At 41.6% G+C, this 21,911-nt stretch overlaps 1 long non-coding RNA gene across 1 annotated transcript; it reads left to right on the forward strand.

The window, feature by feature from the left end:
* The first annotated feature begins 1,969 nt into the window (after positions 1–1,969).
* LOC144988381 (uncharacterized) lies at positions 1,970–13,106 on the forward strand. Its single transcript, XR_013652292.1, has 3 exons — positions 1,970–2,499; positions 2,872–3,324; positions 11,361–13,106. It is a non-coding gene; the product is annotated as an uncharacterized LOC144988381 (long non-coding RNA).
* The last annotated feature ends 8,805 nt before the right edge of the window (positions 13,107–21,911 follow it).

Below are 21,911 nucleotides of genomic sequence, written 5' to 3' on the forward strand. Positions count from 1 at the left end.
TGGAGCTGAAGCAGCAGAGCTGAAACAGACGTTCTTCTGCTCCCATTCAGCATGAACGGACAGATCCACCGAAGGCCGGCCTGAAGCTCTGGCTTCCAACACGTCTGCATGGATCCAAGCGTGTGCAGTGTGTGCTGACATGCTGTTCTCTGAGGAACATGTTGGTGTCTGACTGGATCTGAGGACACAAACAGCTGCTGACATCTGAGAGGGTCAAGCTGCAGAGTGGCTCCTCAAAGCTCACGTCTCTGTGACAAACATGATGCTGCTTCTGTCTGTGCTCCACCACTAAAAGGACTGTCCAGAGTTGGTCCTGATCCGGTTCTAGTCTTTCTGGCTCCAACTTCTCTTTCCTGTCAGGAACCCTTCATGTTCTCTGCCTTCCTCACATTTCTGTCTTCTCTCTGGGCTTGAAGCCCAAAAGGAGCTGAAAGCTGCTGACTTCAGTCTGATCCCATGTTCTGGATCATCCGTGTTCCTGAAACACGCTGCTGGACCCGTGATCAGAGGAACCCAGGAACCGGAGAACTTCCCAGAACATGCAGACACATGTGGAACTGTTCTGATCATCTGTGTGTGTTGACAGTGAAGGAGAGCTTTGTCCTTCAAGAACTTCATCTTTGAAAAAACTTTATTGACTCTGACAGAGTTTCAGTTTGAATCCATGTGGTTTTCATTCTTCCATTGAAGTCGTCTCCAGAAACTAAAGATCTGCTGAATCAATGCTCCTCTGAGAACTTTGGAGCTTTTCTCTGCATCTGTTCCACACTTGAATGTGCAGAAGATCAAAGCGCCGGACGCTCTGAGCTTCAGCGTTCCAGTCAGCAGCTGCTGAACCAAAGCCAGCAGCAGGTGAGGATCTGGGCCTCAAAGATGAATGGAAGAAGGGATGGAGTCCCAGTGTTGAAGACATCAGCTGGAGAAGCTCTGAGGCTCTTTCAGGTGGGCGTGGCAGCGCTGCTGCTTTCCAGCAAACCAAGCAAACTGCAGCATCTGTGATCTGAGAGGCTGTTGGTGAAGAAGAGCATCATCAGCATAGAACTGTGGGCCGTTTGGGTTCAGAAGAACAGCTTCATGATGTGGAAAGAATCTGTGTCCTTCAACAGGTCCAGAAGATCCCAAACATGGAAACTGGAAGCAGTTTGGATTCCGGTTTCTTCCTGAACTTTGAGGATCCAAATGCTGAAAATGGAAGCTGACAGAAAATGCAGCAGACTTTACCAATGTGCTCAGAACACTAGAACATCCACAGAAGAAGAAAACACTGTTCTAGTGGAACATCTACAACTTCTGTCCATGATTCAGAGGAACTGCAGAAAGATGACTCCTCCCACTTTGGGTTTGGTCAAATAAAGAAAAGACAAAACAACCAAATCAAAACAATTTGGATCAATTCTGGCAGAAAATGTTCAAACTTTTCAACTCTCAGGAAAAAAAAGCTTCAAAGAAATAAATCTATTTTAGAATCTATGAAGAACACTGACTGGAAAACAGCACCAGACTGCTGCAGCTGCAGACCTTCATGTGACTGTGGGAGCTGCAGCAGCTGCAAACATCTGGACTTCCTGCTGCAGCTGCAGACCTTCATGTGACTGTGGGAGCTGCAGCAGCTGAGGAGCTCAGCATCTCTGCAGACTCAGACGGAGCTCAGAGCTTCTGAGTTGTGGAAGTTTAGTGGCTGAACTTCTTGTAGGTCCTGCTTGGTTCAGGTTGTTGCTGGTGGTGGAAAGAGCTCCTGCAGACCTCTTTGCTGTTGGAAGGATCTTCTGTCTGCAGACTCTCTGATGCTTCAGCAGGAGGCGCTGCAGTGTGGTCCTCCTCATGAGTCCTGAAGCTGCACCGTCAGCTGCAGAGCTTCAGAGCTGCTTCTTCTCAGACCACTTTCTTTGGTTCTGATGTTTTATTATATTGTTGTTATTACCATCATTATTAATTTTATTTATCTTAATTTCTTTCCCCCCGCCATCGACATGATAATATGAGCGACAGACAACACTCCAGACCAGCTGGTGGCGCTAAAGCTCCATGACGCTGTTAGCCAAACAAAGAAGAAGAACAGCACGAGGCGCTAGCAGCGTTAGCTTGTGCTGAGAGGACGGTGGTGTTTTGTTGGGACGTTTGTGAGGTTTTTGGACAGAAAGGACGATACGTGGTTCGTGTGGGAACTCTCAGCATTTTCCAAAGTGTCGTAAATGAGTGAAGAAGTGTTGAACAGAAAGACAACGTGGATTGCTGTGATTGTGAGACTAGCAGATGATCGATCGGAGCTGCAGTGAATAGGACGGCGGTGTTTGTGGGAGTTGGAGCTGAAGATCAGAGCAGGAACCATGTCTTCCCTTCAGTCTCTGAGAGAGTTGATCAGCGAGCGACTAGCTGCTGCTGCTGAAGAAATCTGCAGACTCTGTGAAGGAACCATCGTCCAGTACGAGCAGGAGCTCTGTCGTCAGCGCAGACTGCTGGATGTCATCTGGAAACCACAGCTGCAGCTACACCACATAGGTATGTCACCTTCATCAAAGAAACAGAGAAGCCCTTTGAGCTTCATGCTTTTCTTTTTGGGGACCCGTCTGTCACTCAGTGGTGGTTCTACACTAACTTACTCCCCGGCGATAAACCAATCATTTTCCTGTTTTACTTTGTGTACAAATTGTGCTATACAAATAAAATTGCCTTGTCTTACTCTCACAAGAACAATTCAACATAAAGTTACTTAAGTAATTGTAACACGTTATTATTATTTCAATTAGTCTCTTCTGGTCCTTTGGACATTTTCTCGAATGATCACAGAGTTTATTGATTGTTTTATTGCTTAAAAAAAATAAAGTCCTGGAAATGTATAAAACGCTCCTTGTTGTGTTTGTGTTCCTGCAGTTCTGCCCCAGCATTGGATGACTGAAGAAGAAGATCTTTGCAACCAGCAGAGGAACTTCAGAGTGGAACAAGAGGAACCAGAACCTCCACAGATTGAAGAGGAACAGGAGGAACCAGAACCTCCACAGATTAAAGAAGAACCAGAGGAACTCTTCAACAGTCAGGATGAAGATCAGCTTGATCTGAAGCAGGAGACTGATACCTTGATGGAGATTACTACTTATGAGGAAGATGAGAACAGTGAAGAAGATCTAAATAATCAGCAGAGCTTTAATGTAACTGATAGTCAGGATGAAGAAGGAAACCAACATGAAGAATCAACATCAACTACAGATGAAGAGACAGAATCAACATCAACTACACATGAAGAGACAGACCCACAGAACAGAGATCAGAGGAAGAGGAGGGACAGAAGTCATGTCCAAAGTGTGGACAGCTCTCACTTGTCAGCAGGTCAGTGTGACTCTGATCTTCATCTCCACACTATCGGTATGTTCACTTCAACAACGGTTCTATCTTGAGCTTCAAGCTCTCCAAACATGCAGTCCATCAACAGCGTGTCCTGGAAGAGTCTCTTCTGTCCCTTCCAGTTGAAAAGACAGAAGACATTGTTGGTCAGTGCAGCCGACAACATTCTTCAAATCATATGATCTTAGTTAGTCCCTCCAGCTAACGACAAACAGGAAACCTTAACAGATCTAAGAGAAAATTGTTAGCAGATAAAAAAGTACAATCTGTTTTGTCGTCTGTGGTTCTAAGTTTGTAGTTCAGTTCTTTTCAGCAGATTTCTCTGTCAAACCCAAAATCCCATCTAAACCTCTTTGATGTCTCCATGTCTCCAATTCCAGACATTCAGACAGATTCTATTTCCAAAACTACATTTCAAGCTGAAACCCAAAGACAGGGTCCTGCTCATGGATCTGCAGACAGAAAAGATTCAAACCTGAACACATCAGTGAAAAACTGCTTAGTGTCAGAATTGTTCTCCATCTTTTCTGGACTGATTCTTCCTCCAGTGCAGCTTCATCTTCATCAAACTGCTCCTCATTGGTGGGTGGAAACACAACAGGGAGGTTTTTCTGTGTCCAGTTCAGCTCCATGAATGTTCAGGCTGTTTAATGTCAGTGATTTCAGTTTAGAAAAACTGCATCTCTGTTGAGATTTGCTTCACTTCCATAAGAACCTTAGCAGCATCAGGATCATTTTGTTGATGGTTTGTTTGTGGAATGACATTTCATACTCATAGCTTCAGTGGAGATCAAGAGTCTGGAACCTTTAACACTAAAAGAACCATTTGATCCAGTTTCTTCCAGACCAAAACCCAACAAGAACCACAAAGTTCCACTTCACTGTTTAAGAAAATACTTTTTATTTCTGTTTTTTTTTCTGGCTGTTAAGACAATCATTTATAAAATGTAGCTTTTAAAAATGTCAAAAAATGAATTATGACAGTTTTATTACAGCTGTCATGAGATGAATTCTTTATGTGATTAATTAATCATTACCTGTTATTAAGTAATTTAATCATTCATTTTTTTCCAACAATATGTTTATTGGTTTTTTCTTTTTTTGCATTACAACACACATTCACAAACGAACAAGCATTTAAAAATAAAAATGTGAAAAAAATATAAACTTGATCTCAGACACCGTAAATTGTTTGTCTTATAAAATACTCAACATGGGTTTGAACACTTGAACACAAAACATTGATATACTTTCTGCAGAGACCTATTTTTATTCAAAAAATAAGTAGAGATCCAGCATAGAGTTCAGTTCAGGCTGAAGTTTTAAACATCATCACTGTCAGACAGATCCATGCCCTCAACAAATGCTATAAATGGTCTCCAAACAGCTTCAAACAAGTTCTTCTTTCCTTTTAACAAAAATGTTCTACGTTCCATCGGCAGTACAGTTAACATCAGTTTAGTCCATTGTTTTAGTGTTGGTCCTGTGCAGTTTTTCCAGTTAATTGCTATTGACCTTTTAGCCTGCAATAAACACATGTCTAAGTGATTTTTCTGATCCAGAATATCTTATTCTGGGGATAGATTCCCAAATTAAAGATGACTGGTTTCAGTGTTATTTTATTTTGAGATCATTTGTTTGATAGTTTCTCTGATTACAGACCAGAACTGTTTTATTATTCTACAGTTCCATATACGGTGAAAAAGTGTTCCTTTTTCCTCATTGCATATTGAGCAAGTATCTGGAACATTGATATTGAATTTATTTAATTCAACAACTGGCATCAACCATTTATACTGTAAAAGCCTCAATCTTGAGTTTGTAGTTTGCTTTTGTGCCTTTGTGCAGGCTACTCGCCATTATTCTACTGATATGTCTGTTTCTAGGTCTTTTCTCCATGCATCAAGTTTCATATTTGCATTTTCTTTTGAGTTTGTAAGTAACAAATGATAAAATTCTGAAATAGCTCCTCTCCTACTGTCTTTGGTAACCAGTTCTTCTAGTTTAGACTTTTGTGGCTTTAAAAGAGATTTTCTTTCTGTTCTAATATAGTTTCTTAATTGTAGGTATTTGTAAAAGTCTTTTCTATTAATATTATATTTTGATTGTAGCATTTCGAATGACATCATGTCTGAGGCTGCTGCTGGATACAGGCCTTGAATTTTTTCCAAACCATTCATTGCCCATTGTTTGAACACTGCATCTGCTGTGCCTGCTTTGAGATTGCTGGTTTGCCAAAATGGGCCTTAGCTGTGATAGCGTATTTTGTTATTTCATTACTTTTTTTTACACTATACCAAACATTGATCATGTTTATAACCTTTGAATTATTACTTTTCTTGTTCAAGTTAGCTTCTAGGGTTGGGCGATGTCCCTTAAATTGGCCGTTGACGATGTTTGCTGTCAATCATCGGGATGGACGATGACATCGTTGGGGGGGGGGGGTGTATTTTTTACATTTTTCGTTCTTATATAACTGCTATTCGTTTTTTTGCTTTTTTCATTTTATTTCCCAACAAATGACTAATCCACGATGATCCAGTATAAACTGAGGGAAGTGACTTTAACAAAAAAAGTAGCAAACAAAATGGAAAAGAAGTAGTCCGCTCCCGCACTTCACTAGTGAAGTGGACCGGCGGAGCGCGGACTTCCAGCTTTGTGTTTGAGGGGAGGGGGAGGGGGGGGGTGCTTTGCTACATGAGCGGTATGTGGGAGATTTAAGACTGCGATCCGTCCTGCAGCTTTAGGGGTACAAACAACCGAACTCAGAACCGGGTCTAAAAGTGTGTGTCTGAGCACAGCTCGGATCGTCAGCACACACAGCGGTTTGAGATTCAAAGCAGAAATGTCGCTCAGTCCTTAGAAAACATTCAAACAATCACGCGGATTTGTGTTTCCAGTCGTGTCCCGACTAAATAAAGGCTGATGTTATTCTTACATGTTTACGTGCAGCCAGCAAGCAGCACCACCCAAAGCTAATGTTGTTAGCCCGTGTTAGCATACCGCTAATCCTGGCTCCGTTCAGAAAAAGCACTGACCACACGGATTAAAATTCAAATGATGAGCGAACAGGTGTTTCATAATAACCGTAACATTATTAAAAGCACGTTTAGAAGATCATCTTGTATTTTACCGAGCTGACATGTCAATGTATATAGCCGCTCGGCGCTGTTTAACATTGTTTTGTATTGAATTGTTACATTCAATAAAGTTTGAAAAAAAAAGCCGCTCGGCGGAATTTATATCCTTCCGGTTTTCAAACCCTACTGCGCATGTGCGAATGATTTATTCCGACGGAAAGTGTGACCTTAGTGAACGTTTTTATATTCTGAAAACATTTTTCTGGGCCCATGTACACGGTTGGATTCTAATCCGACCATTGATCCCATCAAGATATTTTGTACATGTAACCGCGGCTTATGGTGTCGACGCGCAACGTGGCGGGGGCGTGGCATCACGATGGTGGTCTCTCCATCGGGATGTCAGTCACCCATCACGATGGACGATGATATCGTCCATCGGCACAACCCTATTAGCTTCCAAGTTGGAAAATATATAAAGAGGTAAAGATGGGATTAAAGTTTTATTTTCCATTTCTGCCCATTGTGGGGCATCTTTTTTTTGTAAAATAGTATCTTACAGACCCAAGCTGTGCAGCCCAGTAATACCACATTATATTAGGGCATTTTAGTCCTCCTTCACTGTAAGGCAGATGGAGGAGCGATAGCCTTATTTTAGATTTTTTATTTTTCCATATAAACAAATAATCATTTGTTTTATAGTTTTGAACCAGCCGTCAAGCGGTGGCAGGGGGATATTTTGAAAAACATACAGTAGTTTTGGGAAAATGTTCATTTTGTAGACATTAATTTGACCAATCAGTGATGTATTAAACTGCATCCATCTATTGAAACTGTCATTTATGTCTTTTGTTATAAAGTCATAATTATTTTTGAACTACTAGAGCAGGGGTCGGGAACCTATGGCTCGCGATGGTCACATGTGGCTCGCAGACAAATCTTTAATTATATATTTTTTAAAAATGTTATCAGACCAGTCCTTCCCGGGCGCGATGGGATGCCAGAGGCGCGGAGTTGTATCGGTGCTTGGAGAGAAAAATCTGCGCCAGCGCTATCAGTTACTATTATCTATTATTTCACAGAGTTTGTACCAGCCGGAAATCTGTGAATTGCCGTGCCTAAAACTGCCCGCTCCCGTCTCTGAGAAAGAGTGCGAAGTTGCGGGGACGGGATGTGTGAGGAAGAAAGCAGAGGGTGGGGTGGGGGGTCACGGGCAGAAAGGTGAATCGCGCAGGGATTGTAAAAACGTATAACCCGCTGCCCGTCACTCACTGCAGTGTGTGAGTGTGTGTTTGGCACCGCGTCTGCATGTGAGCAGTCTTTCTCACATCTACAGAACATTCAGACAAACCTATGATCACGTTTAAAGTCTCAACGCCTGCGTGAAGCAAGCAGAAACTCACCACGTATAAACCAGACTAGACCATCAGCAAAAGTACCACGAGAAATACTCATCATTTATTAGCAACAGCATAAAAATGTTATTAAAAAGAATCCACAGACTTATTGTACTTTAAAAATGTTGAAATTACATCAAATGCACACATTCATTTGAATATTTAGTGATACACATATTGTCGCGGACTGAGTTGGACTGGGTGGCTGTTGGACCGTGTTATAAGTTCTGGAGTTCAGAACGCATCATGCAGCGATCTGATTGGCTCTCAGTTCTGTCGCTCAGCCTGTTGTTAGGTAATTTGGACCAATGGGGTTCAGCTATGGGCCGAATAAGGGAAATGGGAGGGCTGGAGTGGGAGCAGGGGAATATAAAGTTGGGAGAAGCGCTGTCGTCCCGGCGGGAGAGATTCAGGAGTTGCTGAATTAATTGTACGGCGTTTGTTACGGTCTACAGTAACCAAAATAAAGAACCTTAAAAGTGGTTAAGTCTCCATGCCTCAGTGTGGTAAAGGGACACTACAGTGTTGTATGGCTCTTTCGAAATTACATTTAAAAATATGTGGTGTTTATGGCTCTCTTGGCCAAAAAGGTTCCCGACCCCTGTACTAGAGGTATGTTTGGAAAAATGTTTAAACCTAAGAAACAGTCATGTCCACTCCACAGCAGTCACAGGTGGTGGGTAATGTTTTATAAAAGTGTTTATTGGATTTAGCGTTTAACTTAAGCTATAACATATGGAGTCCTATACTACTCATAATTAAATATATAAATATTTAATTCAATAAATAAATATGACCTCATGCAAATACACAATAAACCAATAAATCTATCATAAATATATAAAAAGATCATGAAATTGTGAAAAACCTGCACACTGATTTTAAATAAGCCTTTATATTATTCAATATATTTCTTTTTTTTTTTAAAAACGTCTTTTTTCAGAACCTTGGATTTCAAAATCAATATTTTCCAAAGTAGCTTTATTTTTATTTCATGTTGCCATTTTTCCCAATGGCTGATTTATTTCATGAAGAGCTTTTTCAGGAGAATGTCTCTGTCTGTCAATCAAACCAGACAAGGCGGAGAAACATTTGTGATTGGCTACTCCTTTACTCAGACATGAGCAGCAGCACCCAGACTACATCGATCGAAGATGCTTCGGCCAACGTGACGGTGCAATGCACATTCCTCAACACTAGGGGGAGTATGCATCTCAACACATCCACAGTGTTACCAGAGACTGGATGGCTTTGGTTCTAAATTTGTGGGTCAAAATGGCTTTGGATGGGTATGCATAATTTGTGTGATTTTAGGGTGTGTTCTGCGGTTTTTATTTTATCGTGAACATATAGTAGTGATCTATGTTGGGCTGGGAGCCTGTCGGAGTTCCACTAAGCTTCTACGTCCCGGAGCCTGTGAACGCACCAGGCCACGTGTGGGAGGAGCTACCAGCTAATGTTATTAGCCTGATAGCTTTGTTTGGTTCGAAATCTGCGGATAAAAGTGGCTTTGGGCGAGTGTGCATAATTCGGGTGATTTTGTGGTCGGTTCTGCAATTTTCATCTTCTCATGAATGCATAGTAGTGGTCAATGTTAGGCTGAGTGGTTGTTGGACTAAGCTTCTATGAACTGGAGTTTCCATGAACGCACCATGTCGCGTGTGGGAGGAGCTACCAGCTAATGTTTTTAGCCTGATATCCACATGGAGCAGTTGCTTGTGCTTATCTCAGTAACAATGCATGGATGCACAATGCACATGGAGAGTGTTAAGATGTCAGAAACGTCATCGCAGGAAAGTTTCAACATTTTCCTTGAGAGGGAAAAATAAAATCAGAAGACCTGATTTATAATCATTGTCTCAATGAAAATAGAAAAATATCATAAGGTTCAGGAGGCCTGAGCAGGCTTGTTCCGCTTTGCACAGCTGCCTGGTCTGACTCTCTGTCGGTCCGCCAGCTCGCCTCCTGTGAGCCGACGTAAGGCACGATGTGAACTCTGAGTGAATGGTGTGAGAATGAAGAATGTTTCAACGCTGGACTTCGAGACGTGGACAACCGGAGCTCCTCTGTGGTTTGGTCCACACAAACCCTCAAACTACAAAAACAGAGTCGTCCATGTTTGCATCTTCTGCAGCAGACAGTTTGTCGCTTTTGATCTCTAATGTCAGCAAAGCCGTGCAGATATCGCTGAAATATGTCATCTCTCTGACTGGCACACCGCTGAGCGGGTATCCAGGAATATGAGTCGATTTCCATGGATGAGCCAATGAGTGTTTAGATCACGCCCACTTTCTCTGATTGACAGATTGACTCATTCTCCTGAAAAAGCTCTTCATGAAATAAATCAGTCATTGTAAAAAACAGCAACATGAAATAAAAACAAAGATACTTTGGAAAATATTGATTTTGAAATCGGAGCTTCTGAAAAAAGACAGAATTATAATAATATTCAACATGATTAAAAATGAATATTTTAAAATGCTGTTTTAAAATAATGAACAGGTTTTTAAAGCGAAATGAAATATATTGAGTAATATGATGGCTAATTTAAAATCTGTGTGGAGGTTTTTCACAATTTCATGATATTTTTATATATTTATGAGAGATTTATTGGATGATTGTGTATTTGCATGAGGTCATATTTATTTATTTATTTAAATATGTATTTATTTAATTATGAACAGTATGGGACTCCATAATACCATTCTTTAAATTAAAATATTAAGTTGTGCATATTCTGAATGAGACTGTAGCATTGCCACATATGTACATGTATGTATGGAGTTGTTTATTTACTGAAAAGAAAAGAGAAAATTTAGTATTGACTTTCCTTTGTTAACCCTGGTTAATATGGTCCTGGCTATATGTTTATTTTGTTTGGAGTTTATGTTAAATAGATAACAGGGGTATGGAAGCTAAATGTTCAGGAGACTCTGGACTACAAATATGGCTACCTAGGGACTTCCTGTGGCCAGGTGAAAAACGAATTAAGAGGAGGAAAAGGGGGGTGAAGCAAGGAGACATGGGTGTTGACAGCCGGAGGATACGTACATGGCAAGGATTACCGTATCGTTGGAGAGAGGTCCAACCAAGATGGTGGACTTTTCGGGGAATTATTTCTGCAATCGGGTGAGACCCCCACATGCATGGAATGACTTAAAACCCTATCAGCGGTGGACAGAGCCGGTAAGCCGCGTACGTTCATCCAACGGACAGAACTCTCACGTCCCGTGAGTCACTTTGATCTCTGATTTCATATGGAGGGATGAGGATGCAAAGTTAGGTGGTGACCTTGGTGACTTCGTATATAACGAACTAATATAAAAAAAACTTTGGTGTAATGGGTGAAAGACTGGAGAAGCCTGTGTGGGGTTAAATACCTGAGACTGAACAACATTTTGTTTGTTGTGTTTTTTTTGTTTGTTTGTTGTGTGTAATATTTTGACAAATTGAAGAGTTATAAGACTTTTGAAATCTGAATTGTTGCTTAAAAATGATCAAAGTCCGCAAAACATATAAAAGGCATCTTCTTGTGTTTCTGCAGTCCTCCCCCAGCAATGGATGACTGAAGCGGAGGATCTCTGCAACCAGCAAAGGCACTTCAGAGTGGAACAGGAGGAACCAGAACCTCCACAGATTCAAGAGGAACAGGAGGAACCAGAACCTCAACAGATTAAAGAGGAACAGGAGGAACCAGAACCACCACAGATTAAAGAGGAACAGGAGGAACCAGAACCTCAACAGATTAAAGAGGAACAGGAGGAACCAGAACCACCACAGATTCAAGAGGAACCAGGGGAACTTTGCAGCAGTCAGGATGACGATCAGCTTGATTTGAAGCAGGAGACTGATAACTTGATGGAGATTCCTACTTATGAGGAAGATGAGAACAGTGAAGCAGATCCAAACAATCAGCAGAGTTTTAATGTAACTGATAGTCAGGATGAAGAAGGAAACCAACATGAAGAATCAACATCAACTACAGATGAAGAGACAGACCCACAGAACAGAGATCAAATGGAGAGAAGAGACAGAAGACATGTCCAAAGTGTGGACAACTCTCACATGTCAGCAGGTCAGTGTGACTCTGATGTTAGAAAAAATCCCAAGAAGACAAATCTTGGTAAAAAATACAAACAATTTCCAAAAGAAGAGAGACTTTTCTCAATCAAGTCTGGTAAAAACTCAAAAATAATTACTAACCCATCTGACTACATGGAAACTGGGTCTGATGAAAGATGTTATATCTGTAAAGAATGTGGTAAAAGCTTTTGGAACAAATCTCAGTTCAGAAGTCACATAAGGATCCATGCAGAAGATAAGCGATTTACTTGTAAAGAATGTGATAAAAGTTTTTGTCGTATATCTCTTCTCAAAAGACACATGAGAATTCACACAGGAGAAAAGCCTTTTCCCTGTAAAGAATGTGATAAAGGTTTTAATCAAACATCTCATCTTAAATCACACATGTTAACTCACACACGAGAAAAACCTTTTACATGTAGAGAATGTAAAACAAGTTTTAATCTAACATCCAGTCTCAAAAGACACATGAGAACTCATACAGGAGAAAAGCCTTTTTCATGTAAAGAATGTGATTCAAGTTTTAGTCGGACATGTTATCTCAAAAGACACATGAGAACTCACACAGGACAAAAGCATTTTTCTTGTAAAGAATGTCCTAAACGTTTTAGTGTTATATCTAGTCTCAAAAGACACATGAAAACTCACACAGGAGAAAAGCCTTTTTCTTGTAAAGAATGTAAAAAAAGGTTTTATCAAAAAGCTAATCTCCAAAAACACATGAAAACTCACACAGGAGAAAAGCCTTAAAAAATTTGCAAAATAAGCTTCTGATGTTTGAAACTCCTGTGGTCAAACTCTAATGATTAAATGAACTCCATAGCAACCTGAGCTTTCATTTCATGTTCACAGAGCCACAGACTGATGGCCTCCATACCATATTGATTAAGTAACTTCATTAGAAGAATTCACGAGTATTGAATGTGTAGAAATGAAGAATTTGTTTTGATATGATATTCAAACTTTCTAGGATGTTTTTTTTTTCTAATATCAGTGAACATATCGCCATTATTATAACAAAAAAAGTGACTGCAGTGTATGCTTTGTTAGGTCAAGTAACCATTTAGTAGAGATGGGTATTGTAAGATGTTATTGATAGTACTCCTCTGTTCGACTATGTTCTTCAATCCGGTATTCTTATCTGTATTCTTATAGATACCTTCCTGTGTAAAAACAAGGAGGGAGAAGACAAATAAACCTTTGCTCACAGTCTTTCTTCCATCCGTTTGTTTGTGCTGTCTGAGTCAGAAAGTGATAGCAGCTCCTCCTCTTCACACTGAAGGAGGAAAACCAGTGAGGAGAAAAAGAGAGAGACGGCTAGTCTTTTTAAGACACATGGAAACAGAGTATAGCATGTCGTGTCTATGCTATTGCAACTCCACTACGCCGACACCTTTAAGAAATACTGTAAATGTCGGAAGGTGGTTGCTTACTTTTATTCTAAATTTAGTGCATGATTTTGTGTGTGTGTTTAGGTTTCAGATTCAGTTTCTTTATTTCAAACTCAAATGAAAAATAAACAGTAGTTTTAATAGACGAATAAAACAAGACAGTGTGCTTGTAAAGGAGTGGATTAAAGCAGTGGTCCCCAACCGGGCCTCGGGAAATTTTGGCACCGGGACGCACAGAAAGAAAGAAAAAATAATTTCCATTTTATTGTTTTTTTCAAAAAAAAAAAAAACGTATTATTTTGAAAAGTGACCGGATTCTCTCAGTTAAATCCGTCCGACTTAACGCACGTCAAAGTCATGACACCAAACATCACGTGATATACCCCGCTAAAATTAAACCCAAACAACCAAAATAAGCAAAAAACAAACTTCTTTAGAAAGTTGCTTTGACAAGGGGAAACGGGCCAATGAAGGGAGAACCTGTACCCGCTATAAAAGGGAAAAAGGGAAATCTGCTTTTAATAGGCAGCGGTAAACGTGCCTTGCGTTGCACCTCAAACCCCCCCCACCCACCCACCGGTCCGCGGTTAGCGTGTCTTGCGTTGTACCGGTCCGCGGTGACAAAAAGGTTGGGGACCACTGTATTAAAGAGAACTCTTGTCTGATCCCACCCCTTTTTTACACCTGATGATTTGCATATTTCTATTTACAGATATGTGCCATGCGAATATATCTATTTACTGATTTATAAAGCATTCAGATCACATTCTGCATGCCAGCTGTGCAAAAGAAAACTTTTTTGTTTCAATAATCCTTTTTGGCCTTGTAAAATTCTATTAGTGACTTGTGCTGGGATGTTTCAGTTTGCTGTGCTTTGTACAGTTTATAAAAAGGGCAAAAAAAGCACTAATTGGATGGAGGTGGGGGGGACGGCAAAGCCCCGACGAGGAAGGGACAGGGAGAGGAGGAAGTACCCTGAGAGCAGGAAGGCGTTACACAGAGGCATGTTCCCCACTGTAAAACAAGGCAAGCAAGGACCTCAACGCGACTGGGAGAGGAAGAAGATGAGGTCAGGACGTGACACGCTGTTCAACGCAAAACTCAGCTAAGTAGGGGAACGTGGGTACTGTTAAACTCTGGAAAGTGTGACCAACAGTGTTGTTGTGCTGTGAGTAAAGACCTCCTTTTCACTTCCTCAATAATGCCAGGGCAAAGGGCTGTAGAGAGGAGATGCGCTGCACCTACCTGAGCTGATCTCTGCTCCTATCACATCCTATCACATCCTGTTTTTGTTTTTTTTTTTCCCCACCCCTCAACACAGGGGGGAGAATGCACCTCAACACATCCACAGTGTTGCCAGAGACTGGACGGCTTTGGTTCCAAATTTGTGGGTCAAAATGGCTTTGGATGGGTATGCATAATTTGGGTGATTTTAGGGTGTGTTCTGCGGTTTTTATTTTATCGTGAACATATAGTAGTGATCTATGTTGGGCTGGGAGCCTGTCGGAGTTCCACTAAGCTTCTACGTCCCAGAGCCTGTGAACGCACCAGGCCGCGTGTGGGAGGAGCTATCAGCTAATGTTATTAGCCTGATAGCAACATGGAGCGGTGTCTGTGTTTATCTCACAATGCATGGAAGACATGAAGAATGTGGAGATATCAGGTTGGATGTAAGCACAGGTAAAAGCCACCTGCATGGCGTTTCCGCCTGATGCACCTCCGACGGTGCCAGTTGGGCAGCTGCAGGCTCATCAGCCAGGAGCCACCCTTCATTAATGTTTCGCTCCATTAATCCCAGAACATCTCACGGTGGTGGAGCAACTGCAGAGATGTCTCCCTACCGCCCCCCGCAGATGCCCTTAGGACCAATCATTTCCCCACGAACTGTCCTTCCTCCTCAACCATATACAGAAACTGGCTTTTTCCGCCTCTTCCACTATGTCCTTGGATGCCTTCTTCAATTTCAACCCAGTCACTCCCATCTTCCTAAGGAGGAGCTAGGTGGATGTTCCAACAAAGCCAATGCAGCCAATCTCCACCGGGCAGATGATGTTTGACCACCCAGCATCTTGGCACTCAGCTGCCAGCTCTGTGTATTTGTCCTTCTTCCTTTCGTATGCAGCATCCATTCCTCCCTCCCAAGGGATTGTGAGCTCTGCCAGGATTACTGCTTTGGCTGCAGAGGACCACAGGTTGATGTCTGGCCGCAGAGAGGTGGTAGTTATCTCTGGTGGGAACTTGAGCTGACGGTTGAGGTCCACCCTTAAGTTCCAGTCACATCCTGGTGTTAGCAGTGATGGTGTCCCTCTCTGGTTGGTGTTCTGTGCTCAAGCCCCTTCTCCAACAAAGTGAATCAAAGACGGTGTCTTTGTGGGATGATCTTTGGCTGCCTCCACCCTCCGTACTTCCAGAACCTCTGCCAGTTTCCTCAAGACCTGGTCATGCCGCCATCTGTACCTACCCTGGGCCAGAGCTGCTTTGCAACCAGACAGGATGTGCTGTAACGTAGGGTTTGGAGTCTTACAGAGATGGCAGTTTTCCTCTGAGCCAAACCATAGACTCAGATTGCTGGGGCTGGGTAAGGTGTCATAGGTGGCCCGGATGAGGAAGCTCAGCCTTGCTTGAGGCATCTTCCATATGTCAGACCACCCTATGGTCCTATTGACCACGCCTTCCCATTTTGTCCATGTTGTTGTGACTGGCTGAGTGCTTTGATCTTGTTCTGGTTTTCCTCGCTCCTGGTCACCTCTTCAATCACCAGCTCTTTCCTCTCACTTCTTGTGGCTTTGGACCTGAACTTGGGGGCTGTTCCCCAGCCTAATCCAGCTCTTCCCGACTGCGTCTTTCCCACGACGTTGTTGTGCTTAAGCTTGATGATGGCCTGGTCAACAGCCTCTTCTGCCTCCGTTTGCTTCCAGTTCGGACAGGTGCCTTGGTGTTTCTTACAACAGGGTCAGTTGAGTCTCTCAGCTCAAGCACAAGCCTTGTTTTCTCCTGTCTGTAGCGTAGGCTCATGGATTTCAATGGAAGCTGGAGTGTGTTTTCCCAAAAAGGCCTGTGTTGGACAGACTTCGAGGTAAGCCAAACCATTTACGGATGAAATTGTTGGCTATGGCATCCATTTTTGCTACTGTGGATGATGTAATCTGACACAACTTCAGGGGCCACATCAAGCATGTATAGAGGATGAATTGGTAGCACCAGACTTTGGATTTCCCTGGGAGGTGGCTTTTCTCAATCCTCTCCAGTCCGTCAGTGATCTGGAGCATGATGGTGACTGGCATGTGGGTGTCAGACAGCTCAGCCGTATACAGTCTTCCCAAGCTTTGATTCTCATTCTGGCCCATCCAAGGAGATCTTCAAACCTCTTCAGGAACCTGGTAGTACATGGCGCTGTTTGCAGCAGGCTTGTTACATCATCCATGTAACTCCGCAAGGCTGGTAGTCGCTGGCCTGACTGTGACTTTATCCCTCCCCCCATCTCCCTACCACCAATCAGAATGACCTCGAAGGCTGCCGTGAAGATGATGGTAGAGATTGAGCAGCCCATTGCAATTCATTTCTCAAGGTGGTGCCAGCTGGTCTTAGCTTCCTGTGTGGTGTAACCTACTTAGGAACTGCTGAAATAGTTGCATATTACTCTCTGGATAGAAATTGGGATGTAGAAGAATTCTAAGGCAAAGGTAATGAGCTGATGAGGAAATGAACCATAGGCGGTTTCCAGATCCAGCCAGACAACATGCAGGTCGAACCTCTTGCGCTTGCTTGGCTGCTTGAATCTGGTACCAAATCATAGTTGAGTGTTCATTTTAATCCTAGAGAAAAGACCACTGAACATTTCATATTTGTCTCTGATTCGTTGCATCATAATTGAATAAAAACTAGATCTGAAACCAGATTCAAATCTATTTTGTCTTTGAGTTTCATGGATTTCAGCTTCATCTGTTCTGGTTCCAGAATTATTACTTTTTTTATCATCAGCTGAGCGAACAGATCAGAGCTGAGACACCCTAGTGGTGGACAGATGTCACTGTTACAACAGGAGGTGGATGACTAGGAGGGGGCAGGACAGGCCTGGGGTCAGAGGGCGGGCCCATCCAGGAATCAGACTCCCCGGGGAAAGGCACTACCACGTGGTTTCATTTCCTGTCAAGAATAATTGCTAATAATGGACATTAGGACTTTGCTGAAACAGGAATGACATCAATTCAATGATTTCAGCAAATTCAGCACTTAGGCTCCGCCTCTCCTCTGTGCTGTTTATGATTGTCCACCCCTGAGGAGGGGGGGAGACTTGGGGCCCCCAGCACTTTGGAGGCTTCGAGCTGAAAACATAAAATAATTCTGAAATAATTTAATGACCATTTTTATTTAACTCTGGAAATAAAAATAAAAAACACTGAAATTACATCAAATTGTCCAGTTAAAAGGGTTGTACCCCCCCCCCACCCCCGTCCTCCTGTAGTAATGGACTATTCTATCAACAGCAAGTTCAAAGCCTCATTTTAAGGTCTTTTCATTGACATTTGTGACAACTGTGGTGCAGTAAAAGATCCAAATCCAACTAAAAATGGATTTCTTCCCATAATGCATCAGTGTCTCTATTTCTATAGAAGTATATAGGTGTCTATAGGTAGACAGCCTCCTCTCCTCAGAGGCCTTAAAAGTTGAAGTCAAGTCATCAAACTGGATTAGTTGTGTTAAAATTACCTTTTGTTGGATGAAATTAAAAGATCTTGTTGAACCAAAGTTCTGGTGTTTGATTCTGACAGAGATTTGAAAGTCACAGAAACTTTTTTTTTTAGTTTTGTTCAAACTTCAATCATTTTTCTCAACTCATTGAAAAACCTCAATTCAGCAGGGGCTGTCAATCAAATGAAGCAGCAACTATGATTAAAAGAACTCCCATATTTCTCTGACTAGACCTAAAAAAGTCTATTTCAGAATGAAAAAGTCAAACAGTTGAAGACCAACATTCCTCCATCCATCCATTTTCTGAACCTCTGAGTCTGAGCTGCCACTGTTGGATGAAGGCGCTTCACTCTGGACAGGTTACAACACCCCCCCCCCCCCCCCACACACACACACACACACACACAGCTAGGGGCATTCAGAGGAACCATCAACGTATGAAGCATGTTTTTGGCGTGTGGGAGGAAGACTTTTTGCTCCTTGAAAGCAGACGACCAGAGATGAAGTCACCTGGAGACAACGACTCCTTTCTGATCCCTGGAGCTGAAAGTCATCCAATTGTCATTTGGATGTCAGCAAACTCTAGTCAACATGAGTTTGTTCACTTGATCCCAGACTTGGAAGAATCAAACACTGGAGGCTCTTGATGTCGGCACAATGTGCTGCAGGCAGAATCAACAGGAATCCAGTTGAATCCAGATGTTGGAAACACAGACGTCCTCCTTCCTGCTCCTGGACATCTACCACCTGCCTGTTCTCCAGCTCTCCCTGCACTCCTTCCTGCTGATCACCTGGACCAGGTGTGTTCATCCAGTCACAATCTGGAGACATCTGATTGAGCCAATCAGCAGCTAGCAGGGCTTGGAGATCTGGAAAACAGGCAGGTTGGTAGATCTCTAGGACCAGGATTGAGCAGCCCTGTCTTCCAGCTTTCATTCCCAGAATGCAACAGTTTGAATGAGAATGAATGTTCTCCTGCTGTTGCTGTGAGGATTCTGCAGGTCCGTTCTTCAGTGGTTCTGGTGGTGTTCTGTCTGTCAGTCCCTCCAGGTCCCTGTCAATCATCCACATGTCTTCATTTCTGTTGTCTTCAGTCAGTAGAAGTCTCTGTTTTCAGGTCTACAGTGTCAGATCATCAGTTTTTGGTTTCTCCATGGATTTTCTCCTGTTTCTGTTCATTGATCAAATCTTGACGTTTCTGCCTCTGAGTCCAGGTTCTGCATTTTGGCTCCTCCCATTCCTGACAGCTGGATCCAGTGTGACTCCGGTTCAATGGTACAGACACCATCTGAGGTCCTGCGTTGCCATTTCAGCGGTGGGCGTGCCCTCTTTCAATGTTAAGTCAATGGTACAGACGCTAGTATGTCTAATATTCTTTTTCTTTGTTTTACATTTTACCTTTTATTTTATTATTTTTTTCTAAGATTTGAAAGGTCTTAATCACTATGGTTCTTTAATTTGTAATAACAATTTATATTTTTTTCCAGTTAAACAATTTAGTAAAAATCATCCTCTAATGTTAAAATTCTTAGTTTCATATTTAGTAAATAGGTAGGGGCCCATTTAACCTCTGATTTAAGACACCAGCTTCTTTAATCCTAAATTTTCTCTTTTTTGTTTACGTGTTTATGTCTTTAAGTTCTGTGTGTTTTTTTATTTCACCAAATACTAGGGGTATTAGGGATTCTGTTAAACGAAAATCAAAATCACTTTGTTTTACAAAAGCCAGAATGTTATTCAATACATTTCATAAAGAGAATAGTTTATATGCTAAATGTTTAAATTAATTAGTGAAAATAAAAGTAATAAAACTGTCTATTTTCAATGAAGACTATATGCTAAATGTTTTATGACGATGCCTAGTATTGTAAACTACAATTTTAATGCTGTTTATTATTTTTTTGTCTGTGTTTTATTCGTTTTTATTTCCTTGCTGTAGTTATGTGTATGTGTTTGTTTGAAGTTCAATTAAAAGAAAAAAAAGAAAAAAAAACATTGGAATGAGACACAGTGTGATGACGTCACAACAGCTCTCAAAAGATTTTCTCGATACATTTTTCTTTCTATTTTGATTTTATTTTCGTTATTATCTCCTGAATTAAAACTGTTCAAAAATGTTTGAAGCCTTTTGAACCATATCGACGTTCAGTTAAGCACTTTATACGTTTCTTTTTAAAGGAAGTTCCTGCACGTGACCCGGAAGTAAACAGCACGAGGCGCTTGCAGCGTTAGCTTGTTAGCAGGCTAGCAGCGTTAGCTTGTGTTGAGAAGACGGTGGTGTTTTGTTGGGACGTTTGTGAGGTTTTTGGACAGAAAGGACGATACGTGGTTCGTGTGGGAACTCTCAGCATTTTCCAAAGTGTCGTAAATGAGTGAAGAAGTGTTGAACGGAAAGACAACGTGGATTGCTGTGATTGTGAGACTAGCAGATGATCGATCGGAGCTGCAGTGAAGAGGACGGCGGTGTTTGTGGGAGTTGGAGCTGAAGATCGGAGCAGGAACCATGTCTTCCCTTCAGTCTCTGAGAGAGTTGATCAGCGAGCGACTAGCTGCTGCTGCTGAAGAAATCTGCAGACTCTGTGAAGGAACCATCGTCCAGTACGAGCAGGAGCTCTGTCGTCAGCGCAGACTGCTGGATGTCATCTGGAAACCACAGCTGCAGCTACACCACATAGGTATATGACCTTCATCAAAGAAACAGAGAAGCCGGTTTGAGTTCGTGCTTTTCTTTTTTCTGTTTTTTTTTTCTTTTCTTTTTTACTTTGTGTACGAATTGTGCTATACAAATAAAATTACCTTGCCCAAGGCCCGTACACATCGGGACGAATATTCAAACATTTTCTTCAATGATCACAGAGTTTATTGATGCTTGAAAAAAACAAAAGTCCTGGAAACGTATAAAAGGCTCCTTGATTAAAGAGGAACCAGATGCGCTCTTCATCAGTCAGGATAAAGAAGGAAACCAACGTGAAGAATCAACATCAACTACAGATGAAGAGACAGACCCACAATACAGAGATCAGAGGAAGATAAGAGACAGAAGTTATGTCCAAAGTGTGGACAGCACTCTCATGTCAGAAGGTCAGTGTGACTGATGTTAGAAAAAATCCCAAGAAAAAAAATCTTGGTAAGAAATACAAACAATCTCCAAAAGAAGAGAGACTTTCCTCTATCAAGCCTGGTAAAAACTCAAGAATAAGTTGTAATCCGTCTGACTACATGGAAACTGGGTCTGCTGAAAGATGTTATACCATTAAAGAATGTGATAAAAGCTTTAGTCGCAGATCTAGTCTCAAAATACACATAACTCACACAGGAGATACGCCTTTTTCTTGTAAAGAATGTAAAAAAAGTTTTAGTCATGTATATAAACTCAAAACACACATGTTAATTCATACAGGAGAGAGGCCTTTTTCTTGTAACGAATGTAAAAAAAGCTTTAGTAATGCATCTCATCTCAAAACACACAAGAGAACTCACACAGGAGAAAAGCCTTATTCTTGTAAAGAATGTAAAAAAAGTTTTAGTCAAATATGTAATCTCAAAAGACACTTGAGAACTCACACAGGAGAAAAGCCTTTTTCTTGTAAAGAATGTAAAAAAAGTTTTAGTCACAGATCTAGTCTCAAAAGACACATGAGAATTTTTAAGACTTTTTCTTGACAATGTAAGGATTTAGTGTAAACTCTAAATTCTAAACTTTTCTGATAATATGTCGACCTCTCAACCTTTGTACCACAGCAGAAGACTTTATTTGACTTGGAAAGTTCTGTATCTCAGAAAAAAATAATATTTGAAAATAGGTTTTTAATGCTTAAAAATACCCCAATGTTCTAATGAACTCCATAGCAACCTGAGCTTTTATTTCATGTACGCAGAGCCACAGGCTGATGGCCTCCATACCATATTGACGCAGTGACTTCATTAGA

Source organism: Oryzias latipes, chromosome 2 (assembly GCF_053564925.1).
Source record: "Oryzias latipes strain Hd-rR chromosome 2, Olatipes_Hd-rR_3.1".
Taxonomy (NCBI): domain Eukaryota; kingdom Metazoa; phylum Chordata; class Actinopteri; order Beloniformes; family Adrianichthyidae; genus Oryzias; species Oryzias latipes.